Here is a 25918-nt window from a genome sequence, read left to right as displayed (position 1 = left end):
TAAGGGCAATGGATTTAAAAGAGGGGAGATTAACAAACTCAGAGAACCAGGGCCGGCTCCAGGCACCAGCGCAGGAAGCAGGTGCTTGGGGCGGCCAACGGAGAGCGGTGTCACGTCTGGGTCTTCAGCAGCGGGTCCCTCAGTCCCTCTCAGAGGGAAGGACCGGCCGCTGAATTGCCGCCAAAGAATGAAGCGGCGTGGTAGAGCTGCCGCCGAAGTGCCGCCAATCACGGCTTTATCTTTTTTTCTTTTTTTTTTCTTCGCCGCTTGGGGCAGCAAAAAAGCTGGAGCCGGCCCTGCAGAGAACTAAGTACAAAGTCCCATGGAGAGAAAATCTGAGAGAAACAGGCGTTCAGGAGAATTTCTTAAAGAGACGGGCACAACAGGTGCCCCATAGTGAACCAACAAAGTTTTTATCCACATCATTTTAACCTCAATAAATGGGGAGGGAAATCAATTATGGAAATTCACATCCACCCTGCATCGATATAAAAACATGATGATAAATGACAGAATAAGCTTCAGATCTATTTTTTTAAAGCTTCAGGCTCACTCACTGTTATTCCTTCCTTCTCCCAAGCACCGTAATTGAACAGTCTGTTTTTACACAAGGTGCTGTTTCACACAGATTCTTAGAATGCCAGGATCAATGAGAGGTAGAAATTCAAACTGAAAGAGGAAAGAGACATTTCCTGCACATTCTACTATTTTTACGTAGTATTAATATGACCTTAATGAATGTGTTCATCAGAAGACTGGCTATGTAGCTATTAATATTGACAGCTGGACTGGAACATGGACCTTTTGTTCCAAATGTTACGTATTTTCTTTGGGTCTTGATGAATATAGGATTTTTCCCTCCAATCATGAAACAAATGCCTGCCCCTCCCTTGAGGAATTGACACTGACCAAATGGCAGGTGTTTGTCAGACACTGCCTGCAGCAATTCTTACTGCTGCTCCACATCAAGCTGCACCAAAGAAAAGAGTATTAGGTCTCTGAGGACATGGATAACAGACACAAATGATAATGCATGTGGACAAAGGCAGAGGACAGTAATGCTTGCTGGGATTAAGCAGGAGGCAAAGAACTGGTTTTGTTATACCCAACAATGTGATCACTGACACTCATTTTAAGATGACCGAGACCTGAAATAAAAAAATAGAAGGACACCTGCCCTGTACATAAGAATCCTCAAGATTCTTGTCCTTGAATTATGATGATGTCAAAATTGGTGTTAAAATTACTGTTGTGTAGTTTTTTGTTGCTAGATAAAATAAAAGCACTGGACATTTACAGAACTAAGACTGGATGGCTTATGGAACTGATAATAGGATACAGTGGCTTTCTTTACTGTGTGCTCCATCTGAATCCAGTCCAGTGCGGTAGAGAATGAAAGGCATTGCTGTTTGACAGCAAAGTGATCTATCTGAATTAACTTGAATGCAGTTCTTAGTCCACATCATGAAACCAACAATATTTTTGGTGCTTTCCTCAGCAGGAAGGCAAATGATTAATGGGAGCCTGAACTACTTCCTTGCTGCTAGAAGTGCTCCATCCAGGTAAGGGTTGAGACACATTAAATAAGGAAGCTTGTATTGCCCTTCTATATATGTTCTGATGGCTAGAGAGAGGACTTGGGACTCTATGGCTGTCAAACCAGCACTTGTTATAAGCTCCAGGGCTCAAGTTTTCAAACATGGTGTCCACAGCTAGGCACCTAAATCATACTGGGAGATTTAAATAGTCTGATTTTTAGAGCTGCTGAGCTCCTACAACTCCCACTGATGTCAACAAACTGCACTGAAATCACCCTGTACAACTTTTTGCCCACATAAAGGTACTTAAAGTGCTGTATTTCTGGTTCCAAATATCCTTGTGAAACCTAAAATACTCTTTAGTAAGTTCCATTCCCTCAAGAGAATGAAATCCATCCAACTGAAGAGGACCAGGACCAGGACAAGGTCAAGACTCACACAATCCTTAAAATAGGTCTTACATAGGGTGTAAGCAGCGCATAGACCTTGTCCCTCTGCAATTAGATGGATTCCACCAAGAGTGCTCTTCTGCCTGTTATCACAGAAGTTCAAATAGGAGCCTTGAGGTATGAATTTTATCCATCTTTCTTTAATGGGTATAACAATAACCTTAAAGCCAGTTATCATACAGTCCTATTTCACAGCTGTGGTATAATAAGAGAGCTATGTTTTAGCTGAGAGTTGATAACTGTGAAATATGACTCTTAATTTGTAAGAATATCAGAACTTTCAATCAACAACAACAACAAAAACACATTGCACTTCTATAGCATGTTCCATCCTAGTATCTCAAAGCACAGTACAAACATTAGTGAATTGCATGTCCCAACATTCTTGTTAAGTAGGGAAGTATTCAATTTCAATTACATTTTATTAAATCACATATGATATATGTCTCTTGCAAATGCTAAAAGAAAAACATACACAGTCTAAAACAGCACCTTGTAATACATTAAAATGTCAGTCAGAACCTAACAAAAATTCTCTTTTTCAGCACAATGCTGAAAAGGAAAAAACTGCCTCCTATTTGATTACTACTGGGGACTGAGAAAAAGATTTAAAACATTATCTTTTGGGATGGTGATAAAAATTCTTTTTTATACAAAAGAGGTAAAATGCATCATGCTTTCAGAAGCTGAAAAATTCTACAATTTGAAAAGATAACGAGGTAGATCTTCCAGTGCTCCAGATTTACATGGCAAAAACGAAGACGTGAAGGAACTTTTCCATATCTTCCATTAAGGACAGAGTTTCCTTGGTTTGGAATCTTAACTGAGTATATGCCTCATAAATAAGGATTTAATAACTCATTTAAATACCATTAAAAAAAATGAGCCATCTTCTAAGTAGAAAACCAAAAGGCAAACTTAGAATCATAGCCAGTTCTTGCTGGGTACTATACGTCACATTCTGATTGAGTAGTTGATTATGTTGATTAAAAACCCCAACCTAGCTATACTAAATTGGGAAATAAGGTGTACACAGGTTGTTCCTCGATCTCCAGAAGGCAAAGATGGGACAATCAATAATCTAGAAGAATACGGATCTTAGACCAAAATCTAAGGAAAGCAATACAACTTCTACTACTTATAGATGGAACACCCACCTTGGCATGTAAAAATGAGGCAGAGGTAGAATTTGGGAGAATTAAATGTCACATCAAAAATTGTTTTGAACAATCTCTAAGGCCATAATTTGGCCCCTAAACCAAACTTCAGCCCCACAGAGCATCTATGTTATTATTTTAGCATTAAAAATTCTTAGCTCTGAGTCAACTCTGTCCTCACCATATGAGTGGGTAAAACAGAGCATCCCCTGAGTAGTGCCAAGGGCTTTTGTTTTAAGTCTTTATAATAAGCAGACCAGTGGCCTTAGTGATGAAACTTTATCCATAAATAAGTAAAAGCAGAGATTTGTTCTACAGGGTGGCCTTCTATCTTCTCAATTGGTTCTTCCCCCAAATCATGACCTGGGTCTTCTTATAATTGAGAACCAGATCTTGACAGTTACCATAAGAGGAAAAACAAGATAATAACCAGTGGCAGCCTACAACCATATCATCAGCATATAACACCAACAAAATAGATGTACTCTGAATTTGCAATGGAAAAAATTATTTTCCTTTAAAAGAGCCACCACATCATTAACATACAATTTAAAAGAAGAGGTGCTAGAAGGCATCCCTGGAGTACTCCCTTAGAAACAGGGAAAATATTGGTACATTCTCTATTGGCCTTAGTTCTTACCCTAGCCATATTGCCCTGAAGTAAAGTCTCCAACATATGCAAAAGTCTTAGATGGATACACATCCTTCTTAATTTCATCAAAGTTTGTCTTGGTTAATAGAATCAATTGCCATCTTTAAAGCTATGAAAGCAGCAGACAATCTAGTACTGTTTTATTTATCATATAGAATAAAATAATACGATGAATTGTGGATTTACTAGCCCTAAAGCCAGACTGCTCTTCATATAGTAAAATTAGCCTCTAAAGACCATGTTGCCTCTAAAGACCACATGCCACATCTAACAGACTATATGAAGAAGGATACTTTCTATCCCCTTTTTAAAAATAGGAAGTATGATACTGGGCTTCCAGCCAGCCAGAATACATCCAGTATGATTAATAATAGTAAATAATTTAGCCAAGACTGAGGACCTCTAATTAAGGCTCTCCTGAAAATCTTTGACATGGAGAAAATCTTCTTCTGGAGCATTTTTCCATTGTTGGGCTAAAATAAATGACTGTACTTTACTGTCCATTACTGAATGTCACAGAGATAAATCAAAGAGAGGATTCCGCATTGCATCAATTAAGGTAGAATTAGATTAAAAAAACTGGTAGAGGAAATCATTAAAGACCTGGCCCATATGTACTATCCAGGCTTCATCATTAATATGGTGTTCCTCAACTGGAGTATATCTACCAGATCCTGAGGCCACCATCTTCCAAAACATGGAAGAATTTTTAGCTTTAGCTGCTGCTTCTAAGTCCTTCCACAAGTATCTAAGATATTCTTGTTTTTTATGATATAATAAACCTTTATATTTTCTTCTGGAAGGTACTAAATTCTGAAGTAAATTAGGAGAGGGACTGTGTCTCACCCTATTAGCTACATACGCTAGCGCTGACTTTTCCTTTATGCATCAAACTAAATGCACTTATTTTTGAACGCACTTTTGGAATAGGTAAGCCAGAATCACTTTGTTTAGAAACAAATGGTTGTAAGGACTTTACCAGCAGCTCATATAATTCACACATTTGAGAGGAATTCTCAGACTTAATATAATTATGTCTCTGAGAAATCTAACATCAGAGTCCTCCAGTTGCCTAGATAATTTGTCTTGAGTGGCTGAGGTTCATGTTAGTCTTTTACAACCACATAGTTCCAAGGGGGTAATTAAGGTATTCTCACCCATCAGAAATAAAACGGTATCTAGAAAAGGCACATCAGTCATAATTATGGTGAGAGGTTAGTGGTCGCTATCTGGGCAAGAAAGTGTAGAAAAATCCCTATAAAAGGACAAATTAATTATAGGGGTGATAATATAATCAATAATATTACCACCAATCATTGAAATATAAGTAAAATATTCTTTTCTGTCCCTACACTTCTTCCATTTACCAGTATCAAATTAAACTTATCTAATAATGCCTTTAATTTTTGTCTAGAGACATTAACCACCTGATCTCTAGAGATTTGAGGGAGATTAGGGTAATTGGAGTAATACTGAAGCATTACAATCTTCCAAAATAATTGGATGAGCCACTGGGAATTGAAGACCTACTATATCAGTTTGCTCATCAGCCACTCCCACAGTTACTCAGAATAAAAGGAAGAAAATGGAGGAAAAATAAACATTGAATACTAAAATTTGGAGATCAGGGACATTTTAAAAAAATACAGCCAGACTGCCCTGACACTTTGATTTAAGAGAGAAAATCTGGGCTTTCGGGCAAAGGAAACCAGGTGACAAGTCCTCCTGATAGAGGGCCGCTTTTAGACATTTGGCTTTCTTCTTGGAGAAAGGATTCAAAACCAGGAAAGACTATGATTTCACACTCAGATAAACATGCTTCTTGTAAAGAAACAAATCTAAAGTTTCCAAAAATTAAAAAACATTCCATATTATTCATCTTATTTTTATATCAAGATGAATTGCAGGATAAGATATGTAAACTATTCTGGCAAAAGCTCTCCCGAGGTGGAGGGAATGAGATCAGAGAATCTAGTCAACAGCCCGATTGTAAAAATTGTATTCATCTTCAAATATCACAATATTCTGACAAGCAATCTGCATAAGAGATTGTAAACATAAGGGGGGAATCCTCTTGGAATTCTATCTTAAGCCTTCAAAAAAAAAAAAAAAAAAGCCCCGTTTCATGGAGGGGAAATGGTAAAACTAGTGGGATTAGAGGAAGAGACCAAGGGTCAGGCTTAGATGACCCAGTTAAATCAACAGTACAAAAAGTTCTATATGTACCCGAGGAAGAGTTAAATCCTGAGATATATTCTCAAGAAAATAACAACCAGCCTCTTCCTGTAGAGCCTAAGCATTATACCTTATATTATTTGGGAAATCCCTCGAAAGTAAAGATCTCACAAGAGAGTTTTCTACTCTAGAGATGAAGACACCTTGAAGCCATAGCTGTTTCCTCATTTTCTGAATTCTGTAAACTACATGCCATTAACAATTCTACCTCCCACCTCTCATGCATATTGCAAGAATAAAAGTGCTGTGATGGCGCATCTGCCCCACACTGGTGGAGAAAGGGTTAAAAGTAGCCCTGGAGTGGCTGCACAACAGACAGCCAATCAGAGAGGGTCTGCAATGAGTACCCAATCAGGGCAGAGCAGGCCCCTATATAAAGAGAGCTGCAGGGCAGAGGAGTCAGTTCTCTCTTGGGAGCCCAGGGAGAAAAGACTTGGTCCCTGCAGGGCTGAGGGAATCACCAGCATCTTGGACAGGGTCAGGGGAGCGAGAGGGAGCTCCAGCCTATCTGAAAGGATACGGGGCAGAGAAGGTGCTAGGGCTACGGGGAAGTGGCCCAGGGAAACGGACGGTGGGGGGGTTGACGAAGATGCAGTGCATGGCTGCCACCTAGAGGGTCCCTGGGTTGGGATCTGGAGTAGTGGGTGGGCTCAGGTCTCCCCTCCCACTTGTTATGAGGGAGTGGCCAGTGAAGGGCTGCAGTTTGCCACTGAGGCAAGTGGCTAGAACTTTGGGCTGCAGCCAGCCATGGAGGTGAGTGACTGGACAGAGGACTGCTGTTCCCTCAGAAGGGGGGAGATCAGCATGGGGCATGGCTGAAGGGCTGTGTCCTGAAGAGAATGCTGGGATCCTTGAGGCAACGCTCATCTGGAGCAGAAGTGATGGCAGGCGAGACACCACCGGAGGAGGGTGCCCTGCAAAAAGACTGAGCTAATTTCCAGAGTGACCAGCTGGAGGTGCCAGGGTGCGAAGTCCCACCCTGTTACAGTGCCTTATAAACTTAACAGAATTAGATGGTAAATAAAAACGAACCCTATTAGCCAGTAACTGATTTAAATTGATAGCTGAAAGGGGCTGCCTATCTGATATAATCCCCTAAAAAAACCTAAAAATCAATGCAGGAGACAATTTATGTCAATTATCAGAGGGCCAAACGTATGGAATTTTCCAAGTGTCTAAGATGTTTGAAAGATTTCTAAGAAAGGAAGTATTCCTTGTAATAGTCCTCTGAAACCTCAGAAATCCTGTCTATGACAAACCAAGAAGAGGAGTCAATTTCAATTGATTTAGCCTTAGTGGCATTAATAAAACTTATATTTCTATCTTGAGTCTGAGTCAAAATTATCTATGACTTTAGGTTTTTCCTTCTCCAGATCAAGACTTAGCTGTTGGGGGAGAGGGTGGAGAGAAAAGAACGTGTCATCTAGCTTGTCAGTTAGACCAATCCTACCATAAGCCACCCAACAGGATTTTAAATACAAAGAGAGAGTTCTTAATACTTGTTATCCTCTCCATCAGAGGTTTCAACAGAGATAACACCAATGGAAACTGAGTATCTTTAAAAGAAAGAAGTCATGATCCACTGAGTCAGACAATATAAGTTCATAGATATTGCTCCAAGTATGGAAGTATTATTAGCCCTATTTTACAGATGAGGAAACTGAGTTTCATAAGTATTTAGTGACTTGTCCAGGGTCATACATAAATTCTGGGTCAGAGCTGGGAACAGAACCCAAAGCTTCTAACTCTTAATACTGTGCTCTAACTAATAGCCATACTTCCTTACTTTTAGATATTTTTTGCCATTTGGATTACAAGATACAAACTCAGTTCATTTTCTGATGACTACATTCTCTGCTTTTGATGTCAGTCTTGCCACCATTCTAATATTCAAACCATATTTAAAAAATAATTTAAAAACAAATCTCACTTTTCTTGAATTTTGCTAAGAGAATGAATCTTACAAGGAGTAAACATAAATAAGGACATTTGATGTGCTTTTAATAAAATGGTTTTCTTGATAAAATTAGGTAATCCCCTCCAATTATGTAAAAAGAACGTATGAATGGCCATATTGGATCAGAACAATGGTCCATCTAGTTCAGTATTCTGTTTTCCACTACAGTGGCTAATGCCAAATGCTTCAAAGGGAATGAACAGAATAGGGCAATTATCAAGTGATCCACCACTTTCGTCCAATTCTAGTATCTGGCAGTCAGAGTCTTAGGGACACTCAGAGCATGGGGTTGCATCCCTCACCATCTTGGCTAATAACCATTGATGGACCTATCCTCCATGAATTTATCTAATTGTTTTTTTAAACCAATTATAGTTTCGGCCTCCACATCATCCCCTGGCAATGAGTTCCACATGTTGTGCATTATGGGAAAAAATACTTCCTTTTGTTTGTTTTAAACCTTCTGCCTATTAATTTCATTTGGTGACCCCTGATTCTTGTATTATGTGAAGGGGAAATATGCAAAGCGACAGTGATTGCAATACTAGTACAAAGTAATGGTCCATCTAATCTAGCCTCCTGCCTTCAGCAGTGGTCTATTTTGCCGTTCCTCTCTAGTGTTGTCTGGACCAATGATCTCCTAGGCCACCCCAATCCTTGACTCTGGGAGCCAGCCTTATCCTGCTCTGCTGTGAGAACCCCCACTCCTGGGCTGTTCATGCACAGCCTCTGGCATGTAAGCTGCTCCCAGCTACTTGCAAGCGAATGACAGTAGCCAATATCTCCGGTCCCAGAAACAACCCTAGGAACCTCCGTCTTGCAGTGTCCAGTTATGCCCGCTGGACACTGCAAGCTTATATAAGTTTGTCAATTTAATAAAGAAATAGATAAGTACCAGGCTTGTTCTCCCAAGGGGAGTCTCTGACACACTGCAAACCAAACGCATTGCTTCCGGTAGAACAAACAAACAGATTTATTAATTATAAAGGTAGATTTAAGTGATTATAAGTCAAAGCATAACAAGTCTGATTTGGTCAAATGAAATAGAAGCAAAACACATTCTAAGCTGATCTTAACACTTTCAATGTCCTTACAAAGTTAGATGCTTCTCACCACAGGCTGGCTCTTCAGCCAGGCTCTCCCCTTTGATCAGTGGTTCAGTCGCTTGGTGGTGGTGGTGTCTGTAGATGTAGGCAGAAGAGAGAGAGCATGGCAAAATGTCTCTCCCTTTTATCATGTTCTTTCCTTCCTCTTGGCTTTGCCTGCCCAGACCTTCAGAGTCAGGTGAGCATTACCTCATCACAGTTTCAAACTGACCAAAGGAAGGGGGTGACTGTCTCGAGGGTCTAACAGACTCTTTTGTTGCTGCATGAGCCAGTGTCCATTGTTCCTGTGAGGCTGGGCTGGGTTTGTCCCATCCATGCCCTGATGAGGTGTGAACTGCCTCTCTGTTCTTGGAAAGTTTTTGCATGGGCTTGCTTTAAGCCATGAGGGTACATTTTCAGCCTCATAACTATATACACATGAAATTATAATCTATAACCTTATTATAACATTACTGTAACAATTACTATAACATCACTATAACAACCACGCTGTGTCTGACGAAGTGGGCATTCACCCAAAAAAGCTTATGCTCCAATACATCTGTTAGTTTTAAAGGTACCACAGGACCCTCTGTTGCTCCTTACAGATCCAGACTAATACAGCTACCCCTCTGATACTTGAAACCACGCTCAGTGCATCATGAGCCTTCCAAAGACACCCAACGTGACAAACTTTGCATTGGGTACCACACAATCATTTTATAAAGATGAACATGGGGGTGTAGGATGTCTCCCCGCCACAAGGTACAGAGGGTCACACCTATACTGGATGAATATGGAACCTCATATAATAAGCCATGGAAGGGAAGAATGTTTCCCGAACCCAGCTGACAATCAGTTTATACCCTGAAGCATGAAGGTAGATATACCTTGACATTTTTGTCATATCTTGTTTAACCACAGATGATATTCCTTTCTGAATATTTCCTTCAATAATATTATGTGGCAATGGTCTCCGCAGGTTAATTATATGTGGTCCAAAACACAGTATGTCTTCTATCATTTTATAAAATTTGTTACCTTTCAGATTTGATGAGTGATGCCTTGTTTTTGTAGTATAATAAAGGGATAATGGGACCAAACATCTGGTCTTCATTATGCCATTAATTAGTTTATAAACTTTTAATATAGTCATCACCTTTCCATTTTAAATACCTCTAGTATTCCTAGTCTTGCCTAAACTAAGAGTCTTATTGTCTTATTCTTCATGCTTCTAATCTGTTTTCAATGCCCTTTGATGGGCCTTTTCAGTATCTGCGAAGTCCGTTCTGAGCTCAAATGACCAAAAATGATCATGATATTCAGCACAAGAATCAATTCATATGATGCTGTTCTCAAGACTCCCATTGATGTCATTAGGCTTTGGATCAGGCCCACAGTAGATTTATGAAGGCCTTTTATTTATCTAAATTAAATGGTATCTGCCATTACATTGGGCAGGTATTCAGGGCTTGTGCACACTTAAAATGCTACAGCAGCACAGCTGTGCAGCTAACTGCACCACTATAGTGTTTCAGTGTAGACACTACCTACAGCCACAGGAGAATCCCTCCCGTCAGTGTAGGTGATCCACCTCCCTGAGAGGTGGCAGCAATGTCGATGGAAGAATTCTTCCGTCAACCTAGTGCTGTCTACTTAGGGAATTAGGTTGGCTTTCCTACGCTGCTCAGGGTTGTGGATTTTTTACACTCCTGAGTGACGTAGTTATGCCACCAAACTTTCTAGTGTAGACCAGGACCTAAGTTCTCTGTAAGCTGTGCAGCCATGCAGGCGCTCAGGGAACCCGCCTGGGGACCTGCTGCAGCCGGGGGAGGGGTGCCCCTCCCCCAGCCTGCCACAGCCAGTGTGGCCGCCCAGTCCCAACTGTGCCGTGGCCTGGACCCGTTGAGGCCAGAGCGCCTCTACCCCAGTCCAAACCCGGCCAGGGTGGCCCGGCCACCGCGCTCCTCCCAGAACCCAGCCTTCGCCCGGACCTGTCATGGCTGGGGCACCCCTTCCCGAACCCAACCCTGGCCCATACCTGTGGGGGCCAGGCAAGGGGCACCTATCCTGCGGCCCCAGCCCCAGAGCTGCTGCGGTGGAGAGAGAGCTGGGGGGAGTCCTCTCTTCCCGCCCTAGCCCCGGAGCCCCTCCTGGACCCCTAACCCTCATCCCTGGCCCCACCCCAGAGCCCACACCCCCATCCAGAGCCCTCATACCCCTACATCCCAATCCTCTGCCCCATCCCCATGTTCAAAATATCATAACATGCCAGTATGCTGGCATTTTAGGGTGATATCAACACGTTCCTTATGACAGCTATTGTAAGAATTATGGAACCTTCTCTCAACAATCATCCATGGACACAGAGAATTACGATAAACAGCATGCAGTTCTGGGACTGTCAAGTTGAATGCTTATAGGCCATCGATAAAACTTTTCAAATGACTTAATTGAAGGAAGGTTTTGTGTGCATTGCCACCTCAAATTGATGATCCCTGCAAGTAAATGAGGCTCCCTTTGAGTGAACAGCCCTACATTGGATTAAACCAGATACATCTCTGAATAACATTTTTTTTTTTTTAAATGGAGATATACCTATCTCATAGAACTGGAAGGGACCCTGAAAGGTCATGGAGTCCAGCCCCCTGCCTTCACTAGCAGGACCAATTTTGCCCCAGATCCCTAAGTGACTTCCTCAAGGATTGAACTCACAACCCTGGGTTTAGGAGACCAAACCACTGAGCTATCCCTCCCTCCCATATGCCATGCTTACAGCTACACTGTTAATTCAGCACTGCTGAAAACTGTTCATTGTTCATTTATTAGAATTTACTACACGTGTTCAGGCCAACTCTCCTCAGCATTTTTCCATGTTACTGTTAGGAATAAATTATCATGCTTATAGATTTAATAGGAGAGGGAAGTTCTGTTTTTTCTCCTTACCGTCCATAGTACAAATCATCATTATTTAAGTTAGATTTCCATGTCTTTGAGGTAGGAAGAATGGCATCTGAATTTATGTAATTATATTTTTGTAATCCTGCTAACTGATCCTGTCTGTATCTAATGAATTTTGATTATTGTACTTCCCTTCATGTTTTTATGCCATGATAATTTTCAATAAGGATATTCATTATTGCTTCAGTGATTAGCTCTCACTGATAATTAGATTCAGTCAAAACAGTATTTGGAATCATCACCATCCAAAATTAATTCCACAGAGAGAGTAAAACATGACACTGATAATACAGACAGTTTTTCATCTGCTGTGAATGAGAAAATTGGACAGGCGTCGAATAGGATATGACACACTAACTTAATGTGCTTTCTTTCTTCTACAAAACAGACTATTTTTGTGGCAGACCTGAACAGAACAAAATATTTCTTCTATGTCTAATCCATTCATGCTTTGCACCATGACAGTGTCTGAGTAGCAGTGGAATGAAGCACACTTTTTGTAACAGAGGGAAGCAGTCCTGAACCAGGCTAGTTATCTGACCCAATTTTTGCTACTGGGGTTTTGTACGGTTCATCTCATCAGATGATCCTCAGAGCAATCTGGCACCATGCAAGTATAGAACAACACTCCATAAGAGACTTCTGATTTTCTAAACTGAAAGTTTCCTTAATTTCTTGTCAGAAACCTTCTGTTTCCATTCTAAATATGCTGTCAGTTTCTCCTTACATTCTTTCTATATTGTTCATAGGAATTATGCTTTCCACACACATTGTCATGCTTTTAAGGAACAATCCATTGTTTGCTTTTCTTCTAGAGGACAGGTTTACGGGCAATGTCAGAAATTCCTACTGGTGCCTCTGTGTTGGATGATTCCAAGTTCTTCATCCCATAGGGGCTTTTAAAGGGGGTCTCTTTCAATCAAGGTTCCATTGGGCCCCGAGCTCATTTGAAGACTGAGTCCCTAGATTTTCAACACTAAGTAGTGATTTTGAATACCTCCAGTTCTTGGTGCCCGTCTTCACGCACCTTAGAGGGGTCTGATTTTCAGAAATGCTGAGCATTCACCCTCAGAAATTCAAGCCCCCTGGGGGTGCCTCAACTTGGACACTCAAAATAAACTGAGAAACTATAAATCACTACCCCTTTTTGAAAATCTTGGTGATCTCATCTTACAAATCCTTAAAATGTTTTCTGGACTAAGTTTTCAAAGTAATTTTCCCAAATGAGCACCATTGTTTGAAGATTTATAACTTTAGAATTTTTCAGCACATGTTTAGGATGACCCTTCTCAGCCAATTCTAAATGTGTTAACATTAAATCATTGCCCCCATAAACTTTTGAATACCCAGTAAAACTAGAAAATGTTAAGAATAAGGCCAGTTCTGTTTGTTTTTTCCTAACTCTGTATTCTGCTTCCCTCCAATAACAAATCTGTGCATCCCAGCATACATTAGGGATGACAAATGAACAAACCCTCACATGAGTGGAGCTGATTCACACCCACACACAGATATTTGATACCAGCTGCTGGCCAGGCAGGTGGGCTGATAAAATAACCCTGAGGGATGATTCCACTCCACATCAACATGTAAACAACTGGGTTATTTGACAGATACGTATACATTAGTGTTATATATGCACATGAGCAAATGGCAACAGATTTTTGCTATGTGCTGAGTCGTCTACTGCATGGCATATTTTTTCTGTAATACTATACTGCATATTTTTTCACTAACTTTTCTTATTTTCATCTTATTTCTTGTGCAGTATATTATTGAAAAACAACAAAAATCATTTAAACAATCTTAAACTCCAGCTTTTCTCAAATTGCCCAGGGCAGGGTCGTGGTGGGGTGCGGTCCATCTAGAAAGGTGTCTCAGAGGTAGTGAAATAGGACATCATACACGTGAACTATGCAGCACAGGTATTTTAGTATTACTTTGTATTCTCACAACATGATATATTCACCCTGTTATCGATTAGTTAAAAATTGTTTACAAAAAACTATTTAGTTAAAGCAAGGGTGGGCAAACTACGGGCCGCATGCGGCCCACCAGCTGTTTTAATCCGGCCCTCAAGCTCCTGCTGAGGAGCGGGGTCTGGGGCTTGCCCCACTCCGGCGCTCTAGCTGGGGATCAGGGTCAGGGGCTGCTCTGCACGGCTCCCAGAAGCAGCTGCATGTCTTCTCTCCAGCTCCTATGCGTAGGGGCAGCCAAGGGGCTCTGCTCCTCACACTGCTCCTGCCCCAAGCACTGGAACTGTGGCCAGTGGGAGCTGCAGGGGCGGCGCCTGCGGACGGGGCAGTGCGCAGCAGAGCCGCCTGGCCATGCCTCTGTGTAGGAGCTGATGGGGAGATATGGCACTGCTTCCGGGAGCTGCTTGAGGTATGCGCCACCTGAAGCCTGCCCTGATCCCCCCCTGCCCTCCGAACCCCTCAGTCCCAGCCGGGAACACCCTCATGCACCCCAAACCCCTCATCCTCAGCCCCACCCCAAAGCCTGCACCCCCATTGACCTCAACAGCCCTATGTGAGCATACATGACTGTTAAGTCACCATAATGGCATTAATGTGGGACACCTTCCATGTGCTGCCAGGTTGGGAGATATGATGCCTTGCTCCATATAAGTAATGGGAGGGTTATCAAAACCTGGAGTCCAAGCATGATTCAGCTTTAAAGTCCAGAACAATAAACCCATGCACACCAGACTGAAGCAAGTAAACAATGGAAGTCAATGTGACTTGAATGGATTGATGTGCTAAGAGAATTTTGATTCAGTAATCAGAAATAAGGGCACCTGCCTAGTACAGATGATCTTGGTTCCCTTGTAATCTCTTGTTGTGTGGTATCAGCAGTGGATGTTACAAGTCACAATGGCATTTGGTCCACAGAAATGGCCTGTTAGCAAATAAACTTACGTACCAATAAAATTAAATACAACTGAATTCCCTAAGATTTGATCCTGTTTGTATGACTAATACTCTGCATTTCTTTAGTGCTTCCCCTCTGGAATGTCTCCAGGGCTTTACAAATCCTACTAAATTAGTGCCTACAATGCCCCTGTCAAATAGGCAAGTATTACCCCAATTTACAGAGAGGGAAACTGAGGTACAATAGGGTAAGAGACTTGTCCTTGTCCACTGTCATGCAGCATATCTGTAAGAGAGACAGGAATAAAATCCAGAGCTCCTGATCCTCAGTATTGTAATGTAACCATTGGAGAATGCATCTTCAGTTACACATTTGTTATAAGAGCCTTTCTTCCAGAAGCCAGGGATTTAATTTATATTAACCGGTCTAAGGGTAAACCACCTTTTCAAAGCTAGCTCACCAATGCATCCCCCTCGCATTTCCAGAACATTTATTTAATAGTCACTGCACATAACAGCTCCTCAGATACCTTAGTGCTGACCATGGAATAGGAATCTAAATACAAAGTACAGCAGAGGCCTGGGCAATGGCATTAGGATCCTCAGATATTAAATATTCTGTGCACATTTTAAAATGCCACTGCATGATTTTAGTCACAACCCCTCGTGTAATCCTATTCCTGCTTTCTCAGCAACACTTATCTTGCATCACCTCTGAAACTAGAAACCACACAACGAACGACGAAGGGGTTAGGAAATACTGTGCATACTCGATGTCTTGTTAATGTGCATGAAACCATTTTAAAACACTGGTACAGCCTAACATACCTGGATTTCTTATAGCTGTGCCTACGGTGCTAACAGAGCTGTTAATATATTTAATGAGGAAACTGCCCTAGAAGCAACAGTGAAGGGAAACACTTAACACAGAGTTGTAGAAGAACTGACAATCTCTGATTGTGGGTATGACTAGGACATTTCAAGCCATAGTGCAGAATGGAATGAATTGTCCCCTCTGCAGTGCTTCTGCAGGCCACCAAGTCATCATCTACTCAAAGAAGGATGGTCCAGTGTTTAGGGTACTGTCCTGGGATTCAGGAGACTTCTTGTATGGCCCTGGGCAAGGCACATAGTTCTGTTTCAGCTCAGTCCCCATCTATAAAATAGGAATGGCACTTCCCTACCTCACAAAGGTGTCGTGAGGATAAATGCACTAAAGATTGTGAGGCAGTGATGGGGGTCTTAGACTGTGAGAGTTTTCAATCCTCAGTGTGCCACAGTCAGTAGAAAGGAACCAAAGGAACCCTTTATCTGAACTTGCTGAGCTGTAGTGCTTCAGCTGAAATAAACTCTGGATCCCAGCGACCCCTAAGTTTGTTTTGCAACACCAAAACCTAATCTGCTTGGCCTAAATCTATTTTTTCAGTAGGGGAGGTAGTATTTTTAATCAGACAACCCATCAAAACCTTTATGAGAAAATGGTATATTCTGTAGGAATTCAGTATATTTAAAGACAAAAATTGGGCCAGATCTTCAGCTGGTGTAAAATCAGCAGAGCAGCATTGAAATCGCTGGAACTATGCTGATTTACACCAGCTGAAGATTGGGCCCAATGTATTTAGTGAGCCTTACAAAAGATATACCTGCACTACTAACCAAACCAAACCAAAACAAAACTCAGGCCGAAGTGATCACTTGGAAATTTGACAATAATTTGCAATACGTTATGTTTTACAGCACTGAAACAATTTTTCCTTTACCTAAAAGATAGAAAAAGCTAATTTGATAATCAACAAAACTAAACATTTATTTGGTCCCCCACTAATACATACACATTATAAAATTCCCATCACATCAGACCTTGAGTGGCAGCCTCACCGACTCACATCCTACATGCAGCATAATTTTGCTTATTCGTAATGGTAATAAGTGTAGCTGTTATACTGGGGAGCGTCTGCCATGTGTGATCTAGCTTTCTACCAAATTATCATCACGGAAATGGCCCAAAGCTAACCCCTGCTCTTGTTTTAAGGGTTGAATAGCCAGACCCAATTTATAGATGACAATTCAGCTAAAACACAGGGTTAAACAATCTCTGGATTTTGTTGGCTTTCCAGAGATGTCCTGGCAGCCATGGAACAGACTTCAGTAACACCTGGCAAAAGGGGTTACTTCTGCTGGAATTAATTCTCCATTCTAAGGGTTTCTTTAAATAGCTATATATGATCTGAGCATGTATAGATAGTGGAACACACACACACACACCATACTCACATACCCAGTATTCTTTGCCTCTCACTATCTGTCCACACACACACACACACACACACACACACACACACTGACAGAACAAGAGAGCCATGTCCCTCAGAGCAATTAAAGTCCCAGCCAAAAGAGGAAGGAAAGGACTAGATCCACTGCTCTGTGATCTATGAAGTGACAGCTCATTGGCATTTCTCCAGTCAGCCCTCCTCCAGGTCCATGCTCCCTGAAAACAAGCCTATTAATTCCTTTCTGAACATAAAATCTCGGGTGCCTGGGGTAGGGGCTCCTTCTCCACTCCTGCTGAACAGCTGACAAAAGAGTGGATAATGACACAAATAAGGCAATGAGAAGGTGCCATTGCTCTTGCATTTCCTTTTCTCTCCTGCTTCTCCCACCTCTTTCTTGTTTGTTTATTAGCGATGATAATACCTGGCTGGTACAAAAATGCAAAGCTGCTGCTAAACAGCCCCCCTTTGTCCTGGGATCTGCTGCTGCATCTGCTTCTGGTGCTGCCAGTCAGGGCAGCAGATGATTTAAGGCGGTTTCTTACTGGCAATTTAGTTAAACCTGCTGTGCACTGTTGGGCCTTGGGAAAGTATGATGAACACACATTTTAATGATTAAATCAGCACGTATTTGGAATGGGGACGGCAACAGCCTCTCCTCCCAAGGGACCTGCCAGGTTTGACAAGCCAAAAAACACAAAAGCTTCCAACCTGTCACGCTGCTGCAGGACCCTAGATCTGCTATATTTTCTTTGTGGCTTGTACAGGGGCTCGCCAAAGATATGTAAATGCACCCTGCATTAGCAAGATAATATTGTCAATGTTTAGGCCCCAATTCTAATGCTGCATCCCTAGGAGATGAATTTGCATTAGGAAGCCGTTTCAGTGGGTTACTGTGGCTTTCATTTCCTGTTACATAGTGTTAACGTAAGCTGTTAAACTGCTGACTGTGTTTCTCCCCAGAGGTGAGTGAAATAACTCCTGTACAGTTATGTACATATAAATACACACACAGACCACAGCCTTGGCTAGTGTAAATCAGCACTGCTCTGTTGAATTCAGTGGAGCTATGTTTATTTACACCAGCTGAGATTGGGGTCATAATCTCTCTCACTCACTGTGTATGTATATATATGCACTTCAACCCCAATTACACAGACTTCAGCTATCCAAAATGGGGTCATGTCCCCCATCTGTTTTTTTCACTGAAACTCTCCCAGTTATCCAAAACCACAAATATGTGAAATGATTCAATGTCCCCAGTGACATTCAGATAATTGAGGTTATACTGCATGCATACTTGCTTGCACACACGTAAGACCTTAGTATCAAGATTATTATAGGCTTACAGAGTTGCTAGCCAAAGTGTCATGCGTTTATGTGCTTCATTAATTTTAAAACACCATAGAAAATATTTTAAAGTAACAAATTCAGTCTAAACCAACGCCCCAGTTATACAACAAATTAAACAACCAACTGACAGTGCACTGATATTTGCCTCATCTCCAGCAATCTCAAACAAACTCACCTTTCAGTTCTCTCCAATCAGAAAGCAGATACCTTTGCACTGTGCTTTGAAGTCAACAATTGAGATTATTTGGGATAGAAGAGCGGGGAAGGGGATGTGAATTCTAGAGGCCTGGCCAGGACACCTCAGGAAAATATACAGTGAGAAACTGGACCCATTGCACTAAGGAAGCTGAGATTGGCAGATGGAAGAATACAAAAATATACTGCCAATAAAAACGTTTAAAAGCCTCTCTCAAACATTTCCAGAATATTTTCTGGAAAATGCAGTGTATGCAGAATGCATAATTGTGTGGTGTATATAACCACACTGCTCCAAACAAAAACTACACACTCATAGGACCAAGAAACTGTCTTCCTTCCTGGAGTGCAGATTTTTAAATAAAAAGGTATTTCTAGAATAATTCTACATGAAACCCCATCTAAGCCTTCTCCCTAGGCTTGTCTACCACCTGGATAATTTTCCTCACCATAAATCTTCTCAGCAGACTTGGTTTCCACTAGGGATCTTTATCTCAGAATCATGGAGAAAAACATTAGGTCTGATCTCAGAATACTAATGGTAGATTTTATAAGGTGGCATTGTAATTAATTAAGGGTTAGATTGTGGTATTTAAACACAGCCCACAGTAAGGAGCAGTGCTGAATAACACCTCATGCAGTGCTGAACAACACCTCATGAGTAGCACATGGGGACTTTCTTCTTCAGGGATACAAAATGGGTACATAGAGGCAGCATGCCTGTTACTATACTCCTTTGTGCGACATAATTTACTTCCCCCCACACGACTTGCCAGTGTGTGAAGGAGAGGCAGCAATAGTTATATTTAGACCATAGGGCTCCCCGGAAGAGTAAGGAGGATGCAATCTCAGAGGGCTCCAGAGCACAGGGGCTTTACATGACCTGCACAAGGTGGGGGGACTGTTCTGTACACCCCCTCTGCTATGGAAACCTGTGTATGGGGCCAGCCAAAATATAACCATACATTCTTCATTCTAAAAATAAATAAATCGTTTTTTTTTTTTTTTTTTTTGGTCCTCTTGGTTGACAGCACTTGGGCACAGCAAAGTTACCAAATACATACAAGATCATTCGGCAGGCCAAGAGTTAATTTCTTACTGTAATGTCAACTGACCCACGTTGCACAAACTGCCTATATTAAAAACGAAGACAGCATCCTAACTAGCCATTCAAAATATTGCATATGTTCAAGGAGATAACATTCCAGTGAAAAAACATTTCATTTCCTGACCTTTAGCATGATACTGCCACCCTCATTCATGCTGAGTAAAATCTTACCCTATAAATAATTCTATTGAATTCAGTTAGGGCCAGATTCTTAGCTGGTTTGAAATAGTGTTTCACTACTGAATTTAATGGAGCTATGCTAATTTACATCAGTTGAGGGTCTGGCCCATTGAGATTGCTTGGAGTGTTGTACTGCTTAACAGGTGAAATTTGCCCTGTGAAGATGGCTCACCCCAAGGCCTCATTTCTATTTAGGCCCCGCCTATGACCTATTTGGATGGCATTACATAGGACTTATGTGGTGGACAGGAATTGAGAGAGCACTCAGCACAGGGGTGACTTTTACCCATCATGAGTAAGCACGACAGACTCAGGCTCTCTGTGATTAAATTCATCACATCAACAATTCACTAGTGAACATTTTTTTATTCAGTGAAAACAGCACATTGTTTACATATTTTAAAATATTCAAGGGCTTCTAACATATATATGAAATCCTCTGAAATTTGATATAGCAGTTACTTTTCCTTTAAGAATAGGAAGTTATTGGGTTCAAACAGTTTAAGCATCTTTTTGTAATCTGCTGGAGGTGTCAGCACATTAACTTTGCAAGGAAATAAACACAGATAATTGTAGATGAGGGGGAAAGAATGAGTTCCCAATTGGACTATTAGTTTTAGTTACAGCAACTGGTTCATGAAAAAAAGACAAGACAAGATTCAAGAGTATGCCAGATTTTTCATTGTTATTTTTAAAAAATTCCTATCCACATGTTGATTGCTACCAATTGAAGACTAGAGACCTAGTACTGAAAAAAACCAAAATGAAACTAGAGGGCAAGCTGAATATTTTTAAAGATCTATTGTCCTCTTAATATACATGCAACTTCCACTAACATTGCTTCTGACCCTTTAAAGTACTAAACGCCTTCAGTGACATAGTTTAGCGCTATTTGTGTTCTGAAACTCCTTCCACTCTTGGATTCTTTGCTAATTATTTTAAACACTTCTAATCCTGAAGGGTGAAATTCAGATCTGTTCTAAGAGCAAAGCATGAGGTCATTGCACCACTTAAGACCCAACTGAGCCCTATTTTGGCAGTTTAAGTGGTGCATAGGTCTTATGCTGGTCCTCTTCACAGGGATAAATTTCACATGAACAGCATAAAAACCAGAGACTGGCTACACAAGTTTTGGTTAACACTTAAAGGGCCCAATCCTGCTTGAAGTCAGGGAGGCCCAGCTCCACAAGAGACTTAGGTACCTAAATTCCAGATTTAAATGCTATTGCAATTCACAAAACCCCTGTGCATCTGCTGCCTAACCCTGTAGGTGTCTAAACTCACTCAATCCCTACATTTTTGCTGTAAAAGTTCCCTAGGCACTTATGTTTCTGCCTCTGGACATACACACTGAAGTCGCAGACAGGTGTATGGGCATATATGTCGCATCGAAGTCCCAACATGATCCTCAATCAGGTGAAGATAGATGTTGATCCACCTGTCTTACCTGCAGAGCCTGACCTGGTAAGTGTGCTCAGAGCATGCCCAACTTCACACAAAACAGCCAGGGGTGAAAGGCCTCCCTTATAACCTTTAGCCCAGTGGCTAATTAGATCCTGCTTTCACTGACATTAGTTGCAAACCTCAGGCCCAGCTCCACAAATTCAGTCTAAACCAACCCCCACATGGTTCTTCTTATTAGGCAGAGGAGAAAATTGAACCTGCATCTCCCACATCCTGGAAGAATAGCCTAACCGCTGGGCTAAAGGTTATAAGGGAGCTAGTTGCTTCCTCCTTCCTGAGCTGTTCTGTATGGAGTTAGGCAGGCATCTAAGTCATTCTTGCAAGAATAGCTTAGGTCAGCAGTTCTCAAACTTTAGCAACCCAAGGACCCCCAGTGTTATTGATTGAAAAAATTTCGTGGACACCCAAGTCCCCTGCTCAGCCCCAGGTCCCGCCCCCTCTCTACCTCTTACCGCTCCACCCCTGCCCCTCTTCTTCCCCATCTCTTTCTGCCCCTCCCCTGAGAGTGCCCCATCCCCGCTCCTCCCCCCTCTCCTGGCACCTCCTGCACACCACTGAACAGCTGTTCCCCAGGATGCAGGAGGTGCTGGGAGGGAGGAGTTGATCAGTGGGACCCGCGGACCCCCTGGAGTACCCTCACGGATCCCCAGCGGTCCGTGGACCCCAGTTTGAGAAATGCTGGCTTAGGTGTCTGACTCCAGGAGACAGTTCCCAGCTGTGGATCATAAGCAGACTAGGTACTTCCCTGCAGTTCGGACTTCAGCACCTAACTCCTTGAAAAGGAAGGGGCTTACAACATACCCCTGTCCTTGGCATCTCCCATTGGCTAGCTTAGGTGGGTCCCCTGCTTACCATGCTGGCTTCTGTGGATCCCTTCTTAGGTGCCTATCCTTCCCTCTGCAGTGTATAGGAGCCCAGGCGCTTAACCCAGGATTTGTGAATTCCAGTGATATTCAAGGTTGTTAGAAGAAAAAGGAGCAGGTCGACAGAGGCGGATATGAGTACAGGCTTCTTTATTGTGATACTTGTTTCCCAATTGTCTGTAAACGAATTAGTTACAGAACCCTCTTTTTGTCTAAGTTAGTACGTGCACGCCTACATCCGTTACAACACCCCCAAAACCCTTATTAAGTAATAAAAACACCCATTCTGTTAGTAAAGCCACCCTATCTATTGTGCACAGCATTATGTATATCACAGGCATTTTTACCTTGAAAATACATTTCTTTGCAACAATCTGTTGCCACAGTTCTCCCTGGGGAGGGAGGAAGGGGCCCTGAGCAGTTCTCACGGGAGGGAGGAAGGGGCCATAAGCCAGGGCTTGTTTATGTAGCTGGGAAAGGAAGGGTGGGGGAGAACATTTCTTTTACCTTCTTTCACACAAAGGGCATTAGTCGACAGCTACATTTCTCATGCACCTGAATTCTTATTAATTCTTACAAGCAACAGGGAAGGGAAAAATACAGCAACTTATGTATTAAACAAAGAAATACTGCCTTCTTTTGCCTTTGTTCCCTAATGCCACATCAGCACATTAGCAGCGTCCATTAGTTAACCCTAACAAATCCCAACAAAGGTGTCTAAAAGTTAGGGGTGGCAACTCTCAGTGCAGTGCCTGAGTCGTTTTGTGGAGCTGGGCCTGAGAGTTTTGCAATTAATGTCGGTGAAAGCAGGCTCTAATTAAAAGCTTCATATAAAATTTCAATTGAATTTTAATATAATGGTTACTATATAAATTCCAGTTATACTTTTTACTAACAGCCACTGATATTGTATGAAGATAAACATTTTTGCTTTAGCCCAAATGGTAACCAGCTGGATCCATTTATCATCTTACCTTTGACATGAAGAGCTGAATTCTGCCTTCCTGTGACTTGCTGTCAATGTAGGCCACACATACGTGTCCAGTGGTAGGATTTCTGTTATTGATGCAAATATATTTTACATTCAAATGTTTGTTACCTCACTGGCTTTCTTTTGAAAAAAAGCTTACATGCCTATGGAAATAGCAATAGCCAAATTACAGTGAACTTCATATCAAAAGATCATTTTGGATCACTCTTAAAAATGACTGTGTAAAACCTGCACCTTCTTACTAAACCTTTGAAGTGGTCACTTCAGAAAGTGGACTGCCTAGTCAAGGTGGTCTATAGAATTATGTTCACTGTACGTAATAGTATTAGCAATCCCCATTGAAGTACTGTACAGCAGAGAGTACATTATTTTTACCATATGTACAGTAACTGGATACTTGCAGTAGGATTCTAAAAATAGAATGTATATTATCATTCAAAAATTCTCAGTCTGGACATAAATGTCTGATGACACCCCTGGTGTCCAGAGAGCTATAAAGATGCCCTCCAGGAGTGCCGCTTGACTCTTTCTGAACTCTGAGCTCCTTGTCTCTACCACTGGAAACTATTGCTTTACCTCTCCCAGCCCATGTGGTTGGGTCAGAGACTGCAAGAGGCTTGGAGTCCTGGTTTTAAATATATAGGGTTGGAGGAAGGGGGTGAATAAATGGACACAGCTCACCATTCTCTGCTAAACGCAGAGGATCTGCTTCACAGATCTCCCTTTCCCCTTGGCTGGTGCAGTGAAAGCTCCCCCTTTTATTTGAATTGAATGTAACCTCTGAATTGTAGGCAGTGCTGACAGCGATGCCCATAGTTAAAGTTTCAGCAAAAATGATTCAGCCATTCCTTAGAACAAGATTAGGAAAAATTCCTGTAGCTGTTTCACTGAAAAGCTCTAAAGCCTCCCTACTTTGGAGCAGGAGGTTGAAGCTTGTCAGGGAGGTTGCCCTGGTATCAAGGATGTGCTTTTTGTCATGCTCATGAAAAACTGCCCAAATTTGGGCATTATTAGCCTTGGGGGGAAAGAAAAAAAAACAGTTCACAGATGCTCAATAGAGTCTTGTTAGAGATTGGCAGCTAAATTCTCTCAAGAGTCTGTTGGTACTAAGCATGCACCATACCTTCAGAGCTCCTACCTGCCACCAAACTGCACATCTACCATTCCCACAGACAGACTGAGCATGCTCCAGCCTGGGCCTGCAAGATTTTACCCGCAATTGCTCCTCCTGAATGCCAGGGGATGCTGTGACAATTGGCACAGGAGTTGACATCAGGGACGCTGTTTACCCCGTGCTTTCAATTCCTGCCCACCCACAACTTTCCTGGAAAAGAGGCAGTGTGGAAGAGGAGGAAACTGCCTGACTCAGATGCAGTGGGGACAAAAGATGATAACCTACTACACTCCCTATTCATTCTACAACTACTCTGGCAATAGTTAAACCGTTTCTTGCTACTGTCCAGGTTGCTGTTATAGGTCTTCCATAAGCCAGGGAAATAAAAGTCTGAATCACCACATATATTTGTCACAAAAGCTCCATTAATGTCAATTGAACAGTCTGAGAAAAAATCCCTGCTTTCATTTTGTCAAAAAGTTCAGTGGTTCTAAAAATCCCCAGGTGTCATGGATTTTTCCAGACCAGCCAATGTTTCTGTCACTAATGTACCCAGAGTGATTCACCAAGGCCTTCAGATCAATGGAATAGTATTCCTTGCAGTTTATATATATTCCGTTGATAAATTTGGAGCCTGCAGAACCTAGTGAATACGGCCAGACCTGAAGAATTACTGCTCATTCTCAGAGCTTTCGATGCCCATACAGACTCAAGTCAATCAGACCATGATCAGAGACTGGGACTGAAGTTTTTTTTGCTCAGGTTGGTTCCTGAGTTAGAGTTGTTATGGTTATCACCAGCAACCACGCACTGCACCGTAACAACTCTAACTCAGGAACCAACCCATGCAACAAACCTCGATGCCAACTCTGCCCACATATCTACACCAGCAACACCATCACAGGACCTAAACAGATCAGCCAAAACATCACCGGCTCATTCATCTGCACGTCCACCAATGTTATATATGCCATCATATGTCAGCAATGCCCCTCTGCTATGTACATTGGCCAAACTGGACAGTCACTACGCAAGAGGATAAATGGACACAAGTCAGATATCAGGAATGGCAATATACAAAAACCTGTAGGAGAACACTTCAACCTCCCTGGCCACACAATAGCAGATGTAAAGGTAGCCATCTTACAGCAAAAAAACTTCAGGACCAGACTCCAAAGAGAAACTGCTGAGCTCCAGTTCATTTGCAAATTTGACACCATCAGATCAAGATTAAACAAAGACTGTGAATGGCTATCCAACTACAGAAGCAGTTTCTCCTCCCTTGGTGTTCACACCTCAACTGCTAGCAGAGCACCTCACCCTCCCTGATTGAACTAACCTCATTATCTCCATACTGATTTATACCTGCCTCTGGAGATTTCCATTACTTGCATCTGAAGAAGTGAGGTTCTTACCCATGAAAGCTTATGCTCCCAATACTTCTGTTAGTCTCAAAGGTGCCACAGGACCCTCTGT

General features: G+C 41.9%; 1 protein-coding gene across 4 annotated transcripts in view; it reads right to left on the bottom strand.

The window, feature by feature from the left end:
- LOC128831105 (uncharacterized) overlaps positions 1-25918 on the bottom strand; it is a 148567-nt gene that overhangs the window by 8585 nt on the left and 114064 nt on the right. The window contains exon 7 of one of the 4 annotated variants that reach the window (XR_008443748.1): positions 23312-23393. The exons of the other annotated variants lie outside the window; for them this stretch is intronic. The gene's annotated coding sequence lies outside the window, so the exon portion shown is untranslated. The remainder of the gene's footprint in view (positions 1-23311; positions 23394-25918) is intronic. 4 annotated transcript variants of the gene reach the window in all.

Source organism: Malaclemys terrapin, chromosome 2 (assembly GCF_027887155.1).
Source record: "Malaclemys terrapin pileata isolate rMalTer1 chromosome 2, rMalTer1.hap1, whole genome shotgun sequence".
Lineage (NCBI taxonomy): Eukaryota > Metazoa > Chordata > Testudines > Emydidae > Malaclemys > Malaclemys terrapin.
The sequence above is the reverse complement of the archived record's forward strand: the minus strand, read 5'-3'. Positions and strand labels throughout refer to the sequence as shown.